Source organism: Equus asinus, chromosome X (assembly GCF_041296235.1).
Source record: "Equus asinus isolate D_3611 breed Donkey chromosome X, EquAss-T2T_v2, whole genome shotgun sequence".
NCBI classification, from domain to species: domain Eukaryota; kingdom Metazoa; phylum Chordata; class Mammalia; order Perissodactyla; family Equidae; genus Equus; species Equus asinus.
Window position 1 is genome coordinate 102,414,661 of NC_091820.1, and position 15,792 is coordinate 102,430,452.

Below are 15,792 nucleotides of genomic sequence, written 5' to 3' on the forward strand. Positions count from 1 at the left end.
CTCTTCTTGCAGCGCATTTGGGCTTCAACTCTTCCTCTCTCTTTCTCTTGCCTTAAGGATCCCAAATGAGAGCACAGCCCACCTAATTTTCACTCTGGAAAGAGTTTATACATGAATTAATCAGTAAATGCTACTAACTGGTAATTACTTCATTTGTTTATTCAACAAATATGTAACATGTACTGAGTATCTACTTGGCATGCATTATGAAAATATGCATTTCTACCCAGAAGTGGTGGGTTGGGATTAGGAAAAGCTTACTGGAGGAGATGTGGAAGTTGGGGCAGGAGCAACCTCTGTCAAGATTTGGAGATGTAAAATTGCATGACCTTTAAGAAAACCTGTATATTGTTTGCTATGGCTGGAAGATGGATATGAAGAGCACACACAGTGAGAAATGAGGCTAGAGAGACAGATGGGAGGTATCTGTGGGACCACTCTTTATCACGTGAAATTGTCTTTCTCCTTGCAGAATGTTTGGTATTCCTATCTCCTCCCCACCAAATGCCAGAGGTACCCGTCTCAGTTATTATAATAATCTAAAACACTCCACTACACACACACCTTTCTAAACACTCCTAAAGGAGTACCCTCCCCATCTTGGTTGAGAACCACTGTGGCTTGATCAAGGATGACCTTTTATGCTCTGCTAATGAGTTCGGACTTGCTCCTGTAGGGCCTGAGCTTCTCAAACTACAATAGGAAATGGTGTGCAACAAGACACTTCAATTCCTAAGATAAACATGACTAATCTTCTTGAAGCATTCATTTTATCCAAATACTTTTTTAAATTAATGGAAATATGGCAATACATAATTTTATATTAAAATAAACACAGATATAATATGGAGTAGAATGCTAAATGCCTATGAATTCTTAAGGTAAAAGAAGAGAATGTTTCTACTTTCCCTGGGCTGCTTCTAACTATACTCCAAACTCCTGGGGATATTTCAGTCAGAAAGTTAGAGAAACGATGGAAATTATGCCAATGAAGTGTTTGAACCAAGAAAAAAGCATGATCAGATTTGCATTTTGGAAAGATCACTTTATCTGCTATTGGAGAATGCATTGGAAGAGGGTGAGTCATGCAGACAGGCCAGTTGGGAGTAATAATGATAAAAGTCTACACTATGGAGAGGAGGGATGGAGATGAGAGATATTTAAGAATCAGAATTGACATAGCACAGTGAATGAGTAGTTGTGGAGAATGAAAGAAAGGGAGTTATTGATTATGCTAATCATGTTTCTGGCTTGAGCAGCTAGTGAATAATAAGATAGAGAAGTTAAAGGATTTCCAGAGTTGGAGAAAGAAAGGGAAAAGTTAATTCAAGTTTTTTAACATGTTGGGTTTGAGTTGACTATAGATTTCCAATGGGTATGTCTAGTAAGCAATAGTAAATATGCACTTCTAACTCAGGGTAGAAATCTGGGCTGGTAATCTAGCTTTTGAAATTGCAATTAGGTTGGTGGTCATTGAAGCCATATGTGTGGATGAGTTAACCCAAGGAAAGTGAGTAGAATGACAAAAGAAGAGTTCTGAGAAGAGAATTCTGGGAAACAATGACGTTCAAAGGTTTGGTTGAGGAGGAGAAGCCTGAAAAGGAGGCTGAGAAAGAGTAATCCTAAAGGTAGGGGGGAAAAGAGAAAGAATACTGCCATGGAAGTCAAGAAAGAAGGAAGATTTAAATATAAGGGAGTGGCCGACAGTATCAAATGGCACAGGAAATAAAGTCAAGTAGTGACTGAGATGTGTAAATTGAACTTCACAATTAAGAGAGGACCTTTAAGTAGGGTCAGCTAGATTGCAACGGATTAGGAGTTCCCACCGCTGTGAGATAATGAAATGCACTAGGATGATAGCTGCTTTTTTGAGGGGTTTTTGTTTGTTTCCTTTTTTGCTGTTATTAGCATAAGTCTTGACCATCTTTAATTATTTTATTTATTGCAGAGTCAGGTTCTCCCCAGAGCCTAAGTCACAGGCTGGTGATGAGTTAGGTGCTCACAGAAGTGCCGTAACACATCCAGCGGCCCTGAGTATCCTTGAAGAGCTGGTGCACACCCCTCAGCACCAGAGAGGTCACCCAGGAGTTATGCCTCTGCCCAGGGAGCAGCGAGGAAAAGTGGATGGAGAGGTTAAATGACTTCCTCTAGGGAAATCTCACCTTAAGTTAGGGGCTCACCCAAAGTCACCTGTCAGGTCTGGGATTACACCGTGGGCTCTTCCATCTCTGCCTGCTGCTCTGAGTTTAGCCTTCTCCTTGGTCAATCCCGGCATGCACTGGCCTGAGGAATGCGGCCTAGAGAAGCAGACAGGGTGGGGAAGCAGGGACGAGAAAAAGAAAAAGAAGAAGAAGTCTTGACCATCTTTAAATACTGAGGGGAAGGAACCAGGAGACTAGAAACAATTAAAGGTAGATTTGAGAAAGAGGAAAATTAATGAAGATCTCAGAGCATATGTGAAGGGGCAAGACGCAGATCACAAGTAGAAGGGAAGAAGACAAGGATGGGTCTAGATGTAGATATATTTGTCATCATGTCAAGGCAGAAAGTTTAGGTTACTTCCGCTCCCAAATGGCCTCTATTATCTTGGTGAAAGGGGAAGCAAAGCAACCTGCTGTAAGAGTAAGGTGTAGGTGGAATGGAGGATTCTGAGGAGAGCAGTTAAAGTTTGAAATAGTCATTAAAGGGATGGAGAAAGTTACTGACTGGGGCAATATGGAGGGATTTCTGGGTAGTGTTGTGATTCTAGCTGCTGAAGACCAAACTTTTAAAGGAACCTCGGTTTGTTTGTGCGATTATGTCTTTCTGAGCTGAGCAACTTGGACATAAGAAGGAGAGATATCATGGCCTGAAATACAGCTTTGTTCAATGAATAAAACTTGGTGACTGCTAGGTAGCAATGAAGTCTCATAGCCCAACCTGCTATCTGACCATTAAAAATGAAATGGTTCACTGTCTGCTCCTCTGTGCTTAGCACATAGCTGCACCAGTTTTGGCAGTGCCAGCTACATTTCAGAGACATGATAGTGAAGATTAGAATAAGCAAATTTGGCTATATTGGACACCTGGCCTGCAGGCTGGTTTTATCTGTAATGAAGTGGATATCGTCACCATTTATGACCACCCTAGCTACATCATCTGCATGTATGATTCTACCTATGAAAAATTCAACAGCACTGTCAAGGTTGAAAAGGGAAGCTTGCCAATGATAGGAATCCCATCTCTATCTTCTAGTGGTGAGATATTACTAACATCAAATGGAATGATTCTGGTGTTGAATATGCTGTGGAGTCCACTAGTGTCTTCCCTCTCTTGGAGAAGGTGGGAGCTTACTAGAGAGTTGGAGGCTCATCATCTCTTCCCCTTCTGCAGATGTCCCCACGTTTGTGATGGAAGGGAATCATAAGAGCTTTGATCACTACCTCAACATTATCAGCATTGCCTCCTGCACCACGAACTGCTTGGCACCCTGCTCAAGGTTACTTATCCATGACAACTTTGGGGTCATGGAGACACTCAGTATCACTATTCACATCATCACTTCCACCCTGAAAAATGTGGATGGCCCCTCTGGAAAACCATGGCATATTGGTGATGGTGCCACTCAGATCATCATCCCTGCAAACACTGACACCATCAAGGCTGTGGGCAAGGTCATTCCTGAGCTGAATGAGAATCTCATTGGCATAATCTTCTGTGTCTCTACCTGCAACATATCTGTCATGGATCTGACATGAATTCTGGAGAAAGTGGACAAATATGGTGACATCAAGGTGTTAAGTAAGGCATTGAAGGACTCCTTGAAGGACATCCTGGCCTACACAGAGTACCAGATTGTCTTCTGTGAGCTTAACAGTGACACCTATCCCTTTATCTTTGATGCTTGGGCCAGTATTGTCCTCAAGACCATGTTGTCAAACTCACTTACTGGTATGACAACAAATTTGGCTACAGGAACCACATAGTAGAATGCATGGTTCACCATGGTTTCTAATGAATAACAGTCCTAAATTGGTACTCCCAACAACAGCACAAGAGGAAGAGAGAGGCCCTCAGTTCTGGGGAGTCCTACCTGAAATCTACCTCTCAAAACATTGGGAATCTTCACTCTAAACATGATTCCCATCCCATGTCCTCTAGAAGAAGGACACCAGCAACATAGTAGCCTATACTCAGCAGGGGAAAATATGAGGTGGTTTGCTATGAGCAAAACTTTGAAGTCAACTGCCAGCCAGAGTATGAGGCTTTGCAAATAATAGCTTTAGTGCAGGTACCATTTGGACATGGAGTACAAATGGACCCTAGCTCTCACATAAAAGTTTTGGTGTTAGTCGCCATGGCCATGTGCTCTGTAGGTCATGAAGAAGATTCTTAAGTTCTCAAATAGCTCCCCCTTGAATTATGCCACCAAGCTCTATTCTTTTGGGTTAAGCATGCGTCTGTCTGTCTCTTTCTTCTCTGTCTCTCTCTCTCTCTGTTGGGGAAATGCTCTTTAAAAATACATAACTAGAACAAGAAGGGAGTAAGAGAGAGTGCTAGAAGCTTGGAAGAGAGTTGGAAAATGTAAGTTTGGGCTGATGAGGTCAAAACTACCACCGCTGGAAAGGGCTGGCTCAGAGCTTGTTTGCCTGCTTACTCTCTGTACTCAGTGTGAGAGCTTAAGCCAGGAAGCATAGGTCAAACCCAAGTAGGGATAGAACCACAAGTGTCCTCATACTTGTCTCTTCAGGATGAAGCTGGATATTTGTTGAGCAGGAAGCAGCTTGGTACATAAAAAGAAGCAATTTGGGACTCCTCTTAGGGAAGAAGACACAATCTGGGTAAGCCATGAGCTTATACTGACCTAAACCTCCAGTATCTTTGGGCTTTTAGCAGTGTGAAAGAGGGGAGCTCCTGAGAGGGGAGTGATGAAAGGGAGCAGAGATCATATGCTGTTAATTAGAAAAGAAGGAATGAGAAGAATGCCATGCTTTAACTTAAGCTCTCCTTATAGGTTGATGACAAGCCACATGTAAAGTTTAAGATGGGTATTTTCGAACTCATCCTTCTGTCCCACCAGAGCAGCTTCAGCTGTGTGGTAAGAGGCAGATGTGGCAAAAGAACAGGATGTCTCAGGCTTTGAGTTTCAAAGGGCCAAATGGAAGTAGAGATCTTGTCCTTTTGTCTTTCGAACACTGAAGATTGAAGGGTTTGTGACTCTCTGGGGCTGTATTTCTCAGCCTGAGTAGGGACCCTGTTTTTTCAGGTGTGACTATAGGAGGGGAAAAAAGAGAAATCAGGTTGGGTAGGCCCTGTGAGGGGAGAATATGGGATTTCTCAGGTACAATGGCAGAGATAAGTCACCATTCCAGGGTCTGCCAAGAATCCTTGGGTATTTCACTGAAATTTCCACTCAAGACTCCCAGATGGGACAATCTTCAAGTCTCCAAGCAGACAGACAAGGTGTCCTCCCTGGACTGAAGGTTGCTAGATACCTAGATTTCCTCTGGATAGAAGGAAGAGGGAAGACGCTTGACTGGGTATGCCTTTGCCTGAGGAGAATATAAGGAATTTTAATGACTTCCTGTGTAAAGTCTTAAGGGGCCTTAGGTAGCCAGTATAAACAGGAGGCATTTCAGTTGATTGGATTTATGTTTCTGAAATCAGGAAACAGGCCAACATGGGCCTGTTTAGCTCCGTTTCATGGGATTGGAAGTTGGAATGTAAGGAGATGCGGCCTCAGATTTCATCCTATAATCAGCGGCCACTCTGTCTCTTTGGCTTTTGTCTCAGCTACTTAAAAAATATATATGCATAAGTTGCCTCCATTCTCGGGGAGTTTGGGAGCTGAAAGAGAGTCTGACTTCTATGAATGGAATGACTAAGTCACAAAGGGTTCTCCTTCAAGCCTGGAACAATATTTCTATAAGGCACAGGGATTGGACCGTATGGTGTTGAACATCCATTTCAGAAGATCCCTTGTTTAAGAAGTATAAAGGGCATCCAGGAGCTTCTGTTCTCCATTTGCTGGCCAAGTCTCTACAGTCTAGACCACTTTATCTCACACTCATTTTTACCTTGTCTTGTGCAAAGAACTTGACACTTAAGCTTAGCCCTTGATTCCAGCTTGGGCTTTGCTACCAGCTAGCTGTATAAACTAAACAATTCACTAAATAAGAATAACCACCATTGATTGAATGCTTACTTCCTGCATCAGCCCTATGCTATGTGCCTTACAGAGATGATCACATTTCATCCTCACGGCAACCCTGGGAGGTAGAGACTATTATTATCCTCACTTGAGGAGGATATTGTTCCTCAGTTGAGAAAACTGCAGCTTAGTCATTGACTCAAGGTCAATGGCTAACCAGGGATAAAGTCCAAACTGGAATCCAGAACTGTCTCCAAAGCCCATGGTCCTAAACACTACGGTAGACTGCCTCTGCCCACATACACACTGTACTCTTTGTGTCCTGGGTCCTTGTAAACTAGGAACAATATCTTGAATAATACCTAGTCTGCCTTCTTTACAAGGATGTTTCAAGGATAAAATGAGAGGATAGCTATTCCATTTCATGAACGTTCATTGAGTGTTACGGGCAAGGCATTGTTCTAGGGTTAGGGTATTCAAAAGTCAATAAGATGGGATTCCTTCACTCTAGGAGATTATCATCTGCATATGAAACTGCCTTGGAAAACATAAGGCACAATACAAGTGCCAATTTCCTATGATATAGTTTTATTGCATGTACAGTGAAGGAGAACTAATAGACATAGATACAGAACAAGCCAGGGTAAAAATCCCACATGGTTTTCAGCTGCTCCCTACAAAACTTAGCAACCAACTGTTGCCAATCTCCATTGAGAACCAGAGGAGAGGAAACAGGCAATAATTTGAAATGTGACCATAATGTAATGTGACTGCTGCTTTTTCACAAACCTATTAGGATGTCCACACCCAAAGGAGTGGTGTCCCCTTCAGACTAGCACCTTGGGAGGCTACATCCCTGTACATTTATTGCAATGACGTCGCCATTGCCTCGAATGTTTTTTGGAACTCCTCTTCAGTAATTGAGTTCAGGGCCTGAAGCACATTCTTTTGAATATCCTCAGTGGTGATAAATCCTTGTCCTTTGAGGGTAGATTTGATTTTAGCAAACAGCCAAATATCAGTCAGAGCCAAGTCTAGAGAATAAGGTGGGTGATCAAGCTCAGTAATAGAGTTTTTAATTTAAAAACAGCCCACTCCCTCTCTTCTCCATTCCTTTCCCCTACCCTACTTCTGTCTACCTGCTCCTCTCTCCCTCTCTCTTGTTCTCCCTTCCAAGTATGACTGTGAACCACTAAGAACACTTTTCTTGCATGGGTCATAACCTAGTGCAAACGGGTTAAATGACTACTGCCAAAGTCGCAAAACTAGGTTAGATGTGAGATAGAATTAGACCCTATGTCTCCAGCAAATCACAGTGTGAGAAACTTCAGCTACCAAAAAACTTGATGATGACAAAGGGGCCTAATTAATGGAAATGGGTGAGTAAAGGACCATGGGCTCTTCATCTCTGAAGGTCTTTTCCAAATCCCTCACAGAAGACACAAGTATAGTGCTGCTTGATGGCAGCAAGAATGCCCTGTGATTTCATACTTTTCTCCAGAGAAATACAACTGGAGAAAGGCCAATATCTCTGAAAACTAATATTCCAAATAGGGTATAAGGAGAAGGAGGTAAGAACTCTCTGTTTCCTTACCCAGCCTGGAAACAAAACAACAACAGCAAGACTGTAGGAGAGCCAGGGCTGTCCCTGAGAAAGATTGTGAAGGCAGGAAAGTATGCATCCTTGGCAACCACTTTTCCAAATCTGTACTGCTCCCCCATCTCCACCTTCTCCCTATATCCCTATTCTCCAGTTAGAGAGAAGTGTGTCTGATTAGCGCACTCATGCAAAGGGGTTACATAGACCATCTGCATTTTAGAAGAAGGCTACGGGGCTATAATTATCCCAACAGAAGGAAGACCAGGCTAGCAGAGGCTTTTGATGCATCAATGAGGGGATACTTCTAGGCATGGCAAGGGTATGCCAAATTACCCCAGAGAGACAATATCCACCTCTCCTCCGCATCAAGTTATCCCTGGAGTGAGTTCTGTCGCAGGCTGCTTTCCCTCGAATGCTGGCTGCTGATTGAAGAGCTGGACTTTGAATCACAGAATTTCAGAGCTGCCAAAGCCCTTAGAGGGGAGGCCAGTCCCTCATTTTGAAAATTGGGGCCTAAGGTAGGTGTAAGGAAGAACCAGGGGGAAGAGTAGCCTGCTCTCAGATCACACAAGGAGTTCTTGGCCCTGCTGGGGCTACAGCCCCGGTCCTTGGCTTCCCACCACACCAGAGCACTCTGCAGTGAACACCTGACCTTTTTCAGGCCTCCTCTGGCCAGCAATTGTTCACAGAAATGCCCAGCTCCTCATTCAATGTACCCCAAAGGCTTTTTTGAAGTGGGTCATATTTCCCATGCTAGTTTCTTCTTATTATTGATAGAACAAGCTGTTGTGTTTCTCAGCAGAGGAGGGAGTGAGAGAAATGTCAGAATTCTATACCCTTTCCAGAGGCTCAACGACTTCTCTCTTTTGAGGACAGGCAATCCCCTTGGGAACCCAGGAGTGTTGCTTTTGAGCCCAGGCAGCCAGTATCCCTTCCACAGCGACTCAAGTTTGTATTTGCTGTTGAATCCCCAAGATGACCTATTGGAGAAAGTATTCCACCAATTACATTTCCATGGGGCCCAGAGCACATGGTCTTGATTAAAATGAGCAAGACAAAGCAGATTTCCCCCTGTGAACGTCTGAACGCAACTTGAAATCCAGCCAATATTGTTCCAGCAGCCAATGCCTGGCTCCCAGCTGCTGCTTGGTGAAATTTCCAAGCTCAAGGAGATGATACCTGAAGGGGGTAGGTGGAGGTGCAGAAGGCCAAGCTAGGGAGGAAGAGAACCATGGGAAGTGATTAGAAAAGTGCTAGGTTATGGCTTCCCCCAGCCCCTCTGTCCCAACTCCAAATCGCAACGTACCCAAGCGGAGTTGATTGCCAGCGTATTGCATTGTGAACCTCCATGGTGAGACTCATTGGACAGTAGGTCATTTCCTACTTCCTGTAAAAAGTCTTCTCAGACTATTCTAGCTCACAAGAATGCCTCCATGGCTCTTTCAGCAGGAATGCAGTTGCTCACAATTGAGTACATCTCTCCACCATTATATCCAGTTTTTCAGTCTGCAGTGCATATGTTAGCTTCTTCCTCCTCAGCTAATATTGTGAGATTCTTGAGATCAGAACCTGTCTCCTCCTTCTTTGAGTAACTCATAGTGCCTCACTCAGTTAAGGCCTCGCAGATGGTTGACCATAGAAGCACAAATGGTCCTCTCAGCTCTTGCTGGCCTTTTCCACCCAGGTTGCAACTCTGACCTGCACAGCTATGCTAGGCAGGAAGAACTTCAGAAAAGTCTGGAGCTTTAAGAAGCCACCAGAGAGAAGGCAGGCTGAGGATAGGCGAGTGTTTTAGCGGGATGTGGTGGTGAGGCCAGGCAAGTTGGGAGCGGAGCAGGGACAGTAAGAGGAGGAAACTAGCCCCACTATTTTTATCTAGAGATTACCTTTCCTGGAGGAAGACCTGTGGGAGAGGAGGATCGTTAAGAGGAATCTAACTTCTTTAATCCTGGTGTTTGCTAATTCCAGATGTGAGCCCTATAGCTCTTGTTTGGATACATCTGGGAGGCCAAGCTTTGCTGCTGTGGCTGTTTATGTGGTGGTGGGGGGGCAGTTACTAGGGAGAGGAGTCTAGAAAAGCCAAGAAGCTTATGGACACGTGTGTGTGTGTTATGTCTCTACATGTGTCTATAGATTTGCATTTTTCTTTTCTTTTTCACACTGTGTCCTAGCTTGGACGCTACTAGACAAACTAAGGCCTCTGTCACCCCTTCTCTGAAATGTCACCAACAGATCCCAATCTACTCTTCTCCCATCACCAATAAGACAGCATGAGAATAATAGGTTGATTTCCACATGCTAAGTGGAAACACATGACGTCTCAATCAAACAAGAATCAGTTTTTTCTCTAAGATGCAGAGCATTAGTAGAAAGGCAGCCCTAAGCTAGATGCAGAGAACTGAAAATAACTCCTCTACAGACAAGCTGGAGAAAGAAGCTGGTTTCTGATTTGCTTTTTATTTGGTTGTTCCAGGAAGCTCTAAAATACCCAAGAAATTCAAAAGCCCTCTGACTCTTGAGGATTCCTGCAGAACTTCTCAGAAATAGTGAGGGCGGAGATGGTTCTGAATGCTTCCTGGGTAAGTGTCACACACGTCAGTGGAATTTCCTTGCTAGCTCTGATTAGCCTGGCCTGTTGAGGCCAGCAAGCTATGTCATTCCCCTAGGCTGGGGCTCTGAGCTCTCTAAACTCCATCCAGGTTCTCTATCAAGCAGAGAAGGTGACCAGACCTCGGAGGTTTTCCTCCTTTGTATACCCCATAGTTCCTCACCCAGGACAGCCCACTCACCACTACCTACATGACCACCTGCAAACCAAGAAGTAATGGGCTTGTAGCAGCACAAGGAATGGAAGTCAGAAAAAAGGGAGCACTTACAAACAAAAAGTAAGGGAATTTTTAAAGAAATTTAAAAAATAAGCATGCTGTGGAATCTGTCTGGGGTGGTTTAAGTGTGACTCTATTTCTCAAAGTCCTTTCTTGCCCCAGGATCTTGTCATCTTGATGTCTTCCTTCTTAAAGACACAGAGGAAAAACAACTTTAATCCAATAGGGGCAATTCCCCACCCTTCGTTGCCCTCTCCTCTTTCACGTATGATGTTTTGCTTACCTGCTAGTTTCAGACACCTTTCAGCCCTGACGGTTTTGTTGAAATGTATTGGTGCTTGTCGAACATGGAAGGCAAAATTAGGAATATTTCCAAGTGTAGGCTGGCGGGTACCCTGGTTTTAGAAATCCCTACCTCGGTGGGTGGGTTGAAGTAGGTTGAGGGGAGTACCCTTAGGTGAATCTCTATATCTCTTCAGGTATCTTTTTTCTTGGGAAAGAGATAGACACATACTTACACAGACACACACATACACACACACAGACTTCCCAAACAGGCTGACAACTACAGGGAAGCTGAACTATAGAACTACACCCTTATCATGGAGGGCAAGAGGTTAGAGGAAGCCAGGTTTAAAGTTTTCCAGACAAAATAGTTTTTAAATGACAGTCCTACTACAGACTCTTGGAGCTGAAAGGGTTCTAGAAAAAAAACCCACTTCTGTTCCAGCATCCCTGCCCTCAGTTCTTCAGAGAATGAACTTATTTCCTCTCTGTCCATTGAAGATGTCCCTGCTACCTCCTTTTGATGACACCAGAACCAACACAGTTCCTCATGCTGTTGGCCTTAAAGTCTCCCCTGCTGTATTGAGTGTAACGGATACTGAGTTGCTGGTGTCTGGTGTTTTACCTGATAGCAGTTTGGACCAATAGATAAAACAGTAGGACTTAAGAAATCCAGTGGTGCATCCCCTGGTTGGGGTACTAAGCTGCATGAGAGAAATTACCTAAGCACTTCTGTAAATCCACTTGAACTGTATTACTTCACATCTGCTGTGCTGTCTTGGAATTGTCCTGAAGTCCTTTTGGGTATGTTTAGACAGCAGGATAAGGAATACCAGGGCAGGGAGGGCCTCCTGCTTCTTAAGTTCCTGTCGTAATTCCAGTGCTCTAAAGTTACCAGGCACACACATTCTGATTGTATAGCTATGTGCAAATATGAGCTCAACACAGCTCATTGTCATAGCATGGGAACACTTAGAGGCAAGGTTTTCTCCTTTTCATTTCATTTCCCCTTCTTTCCTTCTTTCCTTTCTCTCTCTCTTTCTCACTCTTTCATCCTTTCTTTCTCTCTATTTCAGCACCTCTTTTAGGATCAGAAACTGAAGGCAGTTCTTGGAAGTCTTGCTGCATTCAGCATGGCTGGGTGGAAACAAGTGTGCTAACTTGGCTACAATGACTCCTGCATGGCATGGAGCTGACTGGCCTGAGGCCTGACCACCTGACTTGTCAGATCAGGGAAGCCCTGCCGTTCTTGCACTCTGCCCTCCATTGCTCTGGCTCAGCTCGAGGCAGAGCGCAGTAGCTGGCCTTGTGTACTTTGGCAAGGCAGCACTGTTGTAATAGGCTAAGATGAGGTTTTCCTCAAGCCACTGTACAGTCCCCTGGGAGACTGTGGATGGCCCAACCTAGCTGAGAATTCACTTCCTCTTAAGACTTCATCAAGAAGTTGTAAAATGCTCAATGACTTCCTTAGACATTGGAAGGAATACAGCTGCTGTCAGGCTCAGAATACTCACCAAGGGAGGCTTTCCAAAAAGGGAAGTTTTCCTAGGTTAATGAAAAGCAGTTAACTCAGCAGCCTAGAGAAGAAGCAAAACTGGGTGGAGGCAATTAGCCAGAATGGGTAATAGGCATTCCCCATTTCTACTGACAACAGCCCGAGAGGAAACTCTTAATGCTCTTAAACTGCAGCATATGGGCTTTAGGGGAACTTTAAGGGACAATCTGGATTGCCAGCAAGCAATGGCCCAGGCTTAGAGGAAGACATGGACAGCAGCTCCAGAGTGGATCTTTGGCAGTTTGGGGGCTAGATGTGCAAACCTTGCATGGAGTGTAGAGCCCACTCTCCAATGTAATATTGGGCACCTCTAATCGAGAGGGCAACCTAGATGAGTTGGTCCACGGTGCACAGCCAGAAGAGACTTCTTTTTGTCTATTCTTAAGACAGAAAACAGAAAACTTCCTTTCTGCTAAGGAAGATTTAACGAAGAATGCACTAAATGATCTGCAAAATTGCTTCTAACTTGAGGGATTGCTGACAACCAGCGTCTGCTCAACCAGGATGTACATCATACAAGAACCTGATCTAAAAAACTGGAAATTTCTCTCTCAGTATTGCCCTGTCCTTCTGGATTGGGGAGCAGCTTCAGCTAGAGCAAAGATGAGATTTCTTCTTACCTGAAACAGAAAACATAGAAGGCCAGGCATCCATGGATTCTTCTAACCTTCACTCCACACACCCCCTGCATGGGCTGCCCAACCAGTGTGACGTTTGTCACACTTTGTCCACTTTGTCATTCATCTATTCCCACACCCCTGACATGCCAAATCATTTTCTCTGTCATCTCTCTCTTTCCTTATTCTTTAGAGTATGTATTTCTAACTATTTAGGACTGGTGTATGCATTAGTCAGGATAAGATAGGCTACGTTGTAATAACTAATAGACTCTTACACCTCAGTCACTTGACACAACTAAAGTTTCTTTCATATACATACAAAAACTGATGAGAGTCATCAGGAGCTCTCCTCCAACTTGGGCAACTTGGGAATCCAAGCTCTTTCCATTCTGTGATGGCGCCATCTCAGCATGAGTCTCCAAGTTCACTGCAGGAGGGGAAAAGAGGGCTGAAGGTTCTCTTGAAATATTTTAAGGGCCAGTCAGGGAATAGTTTACATCATTTCTTCCACATCCCGTTGGCAATAACGCGGTAACATGGGCCCCATCTAACTGCAAGAAAGGGTGGGAAATGTAACCTCCCTGTGAGCCCAGGAAGAGGAAAATTAAACAGGACTCGGTGGACACATAACATTGTCTCTGCCAGAGTTTATGTCTGTGGTTGTGTGCCGCCTTTTTCATCCTGGTGTCTGTCCTTACCTCCCAACCCCCACACACAGAAGGATGGGTGAACTAGATAGCAGTGGGCATGAACGTTCCCTCAGAGCTAAACTAATAGGTAGAGTGTGCCACCCCCCAAGGCCACAGTAGCTTGTAAAACTAATCTGTGCCTCTTTCTCTAGTGGTAAAATGGGGATGTAATGCTTCTTTTGCATGGCTCTCAGGATTAGAAACACCATATGCCAGACACAGGTAGGAAAGGGACCCACACCCTCACAGTCTTCACTTTGCCCAGTGAAGATTCATGGCCCCCAGGGTGGTTCCAGAAGCTTTCAGGTTGGCTTTTCCACGGTGTAGTGAGGGCTTGTAGCATCTTACAGTGAGCTATTCCCTGATATGTGGGCTAAAGATAGCTGCCTTACCGTCACTGTTAGCCTGGGTATACATATTTCACCTGTCTGAAGAGACTGGCCTGCTCTGCCAGCAGGACAGTGAGGGCTTCATTATATAGCAATAGGGAGCTCACAGAGCTTTTAAGGAATTGCAATAGCTACCATTTATTGAATGCTTGCTGTATGCCAATTACTTTATATGTATGTTTTCATCTAATCTGCGTAAAAATCCTCCCAACTTTACAATTGTGGAAAACTGAAGCTCAAAGAAGTTGATAAAATTACCCAAGATCATGCAGCTAATAAGTGACAGAGCTGGGGTGTGAATTCAGGTCTGTCTGGCCTCTAGCACCCCTTTGGTGGGGGACATAGAGTGAGGGGAAAGGAGTGCTTGGAAGAGGAGGCCCTTCTACTTTGACTACATTTTTTCCTTCCTCTGCTTCAGCTCCTTCCTCTATTCGAACTCCCCCTTTCTCCACTTCTCCTTGTCTTGATAGCACAGTTCCAGCAACATCTAATGGAGGACAGCAATTTAGTTTAGAAGCAGCCTCTAGACCATAGAGACATCCACTCAGAAAGGGTTCCTGGACCAAAGGCAATCTTGTCTATCATAAAAGGACAAATTGGTCTATTAGAGAAATAGCGTACAGCTAGAGAGCCATGGGCAATTAGTGAAGTGACCTTGGGTTCTCAGCTAACAGACCCCAACATGATGCACTCTCTCGGTGATATAATGCATAGCTGGAGGGGAAATGCAGTCCAGAGCTGACCTTGCCTAATTCGTCATGGGGCAGAAGAGTAAGAACAGGATGAGAAGCCTCTGCCACCAATCCAGCAGGTACCAGACAGGAAACTTGCTGGTAAAAAAGGAATGAGCTACCAGGGAAGCCTCCGTCAGCCCCAGTGAAGCAGCGGCCAGGGAATAAACTGAGGCCAGCTTGGACAAGGGGTGGAGTGGGGCAGGGGAGGGTGAGGATGTCAGAGTTCCACGGGACTGCAGATATGTCTGGTCCAACTCCCTCATTATCCCAGTGAGGAAATCAAAGCTCAGAGAGGGGAGGGAAAGTGCCAGAAATCACACAGCTGACTAGCATCAGAACCAGGACTGGAACTTGGGTGTTCGGACTCTAAGTAGCAGGCTTTTTTTCACCCTGTCAACACAGAATGCAGACCACCAGTATTTGGAAAAGATGGGGATCTCTCAAGTGTGTGTTCACATCTGGAGGGGTGGGAAAGAGACCGTGCTGTGAGAAGTCTAGTTGTGCTACCTTGCTCTATCCAGGAGCTATACCGGCTTGTTGCCAGTAGGCAGATCGTTGCCAGAAAACCCTCTCTTTGTCTACCAATAAGACATTCCTGCTTTGAGCATACCCTCATGCCCCAGAAGGATAGTGGAAAGAACTATCCTTCCATCTTCCTATCCTTTTGGCCCAAAACCTGTGTCCTCACACTTGGCTGTTCTTCTGGAAAACTAACCTGTGTCACTCCAGACCAGCCAGTAGGTGCCTCCATAAGGCTGAGATTGTTAGCTCTCATATACACTAGAACTTTCCAGAAGCCAATGTATGGAGCAGTTCCAGCCTGCAAAGATGTTTACACTAGTGTGTGTTGAAATTAAATGAATCAGGACAATGCAGTGAGTTTTTTATAAATTAAATTTATTCTGTCCTTCCTAGCTTTTTAAAGTGTCATTTTTAAGTGAAATGATGGAGATTTTCATTGGTAG

General features: G+C 44.4%; 1 pseudogene; it reads left to right on the forward strand.

Annotated features, from left to right (window-relative positions):
• Positions 1 to 1,560: 1,560 nt before the first annotated feature.
• On the forward strand, positions 1,561 to 3,994 carry LOC106839732 (glyceraldehyde-3-phosphate dehydrogenase-like; annotated as a pseudogene).
• Positions 3,995 to 15,792: the final 11,798 nt, after the last annotated feature.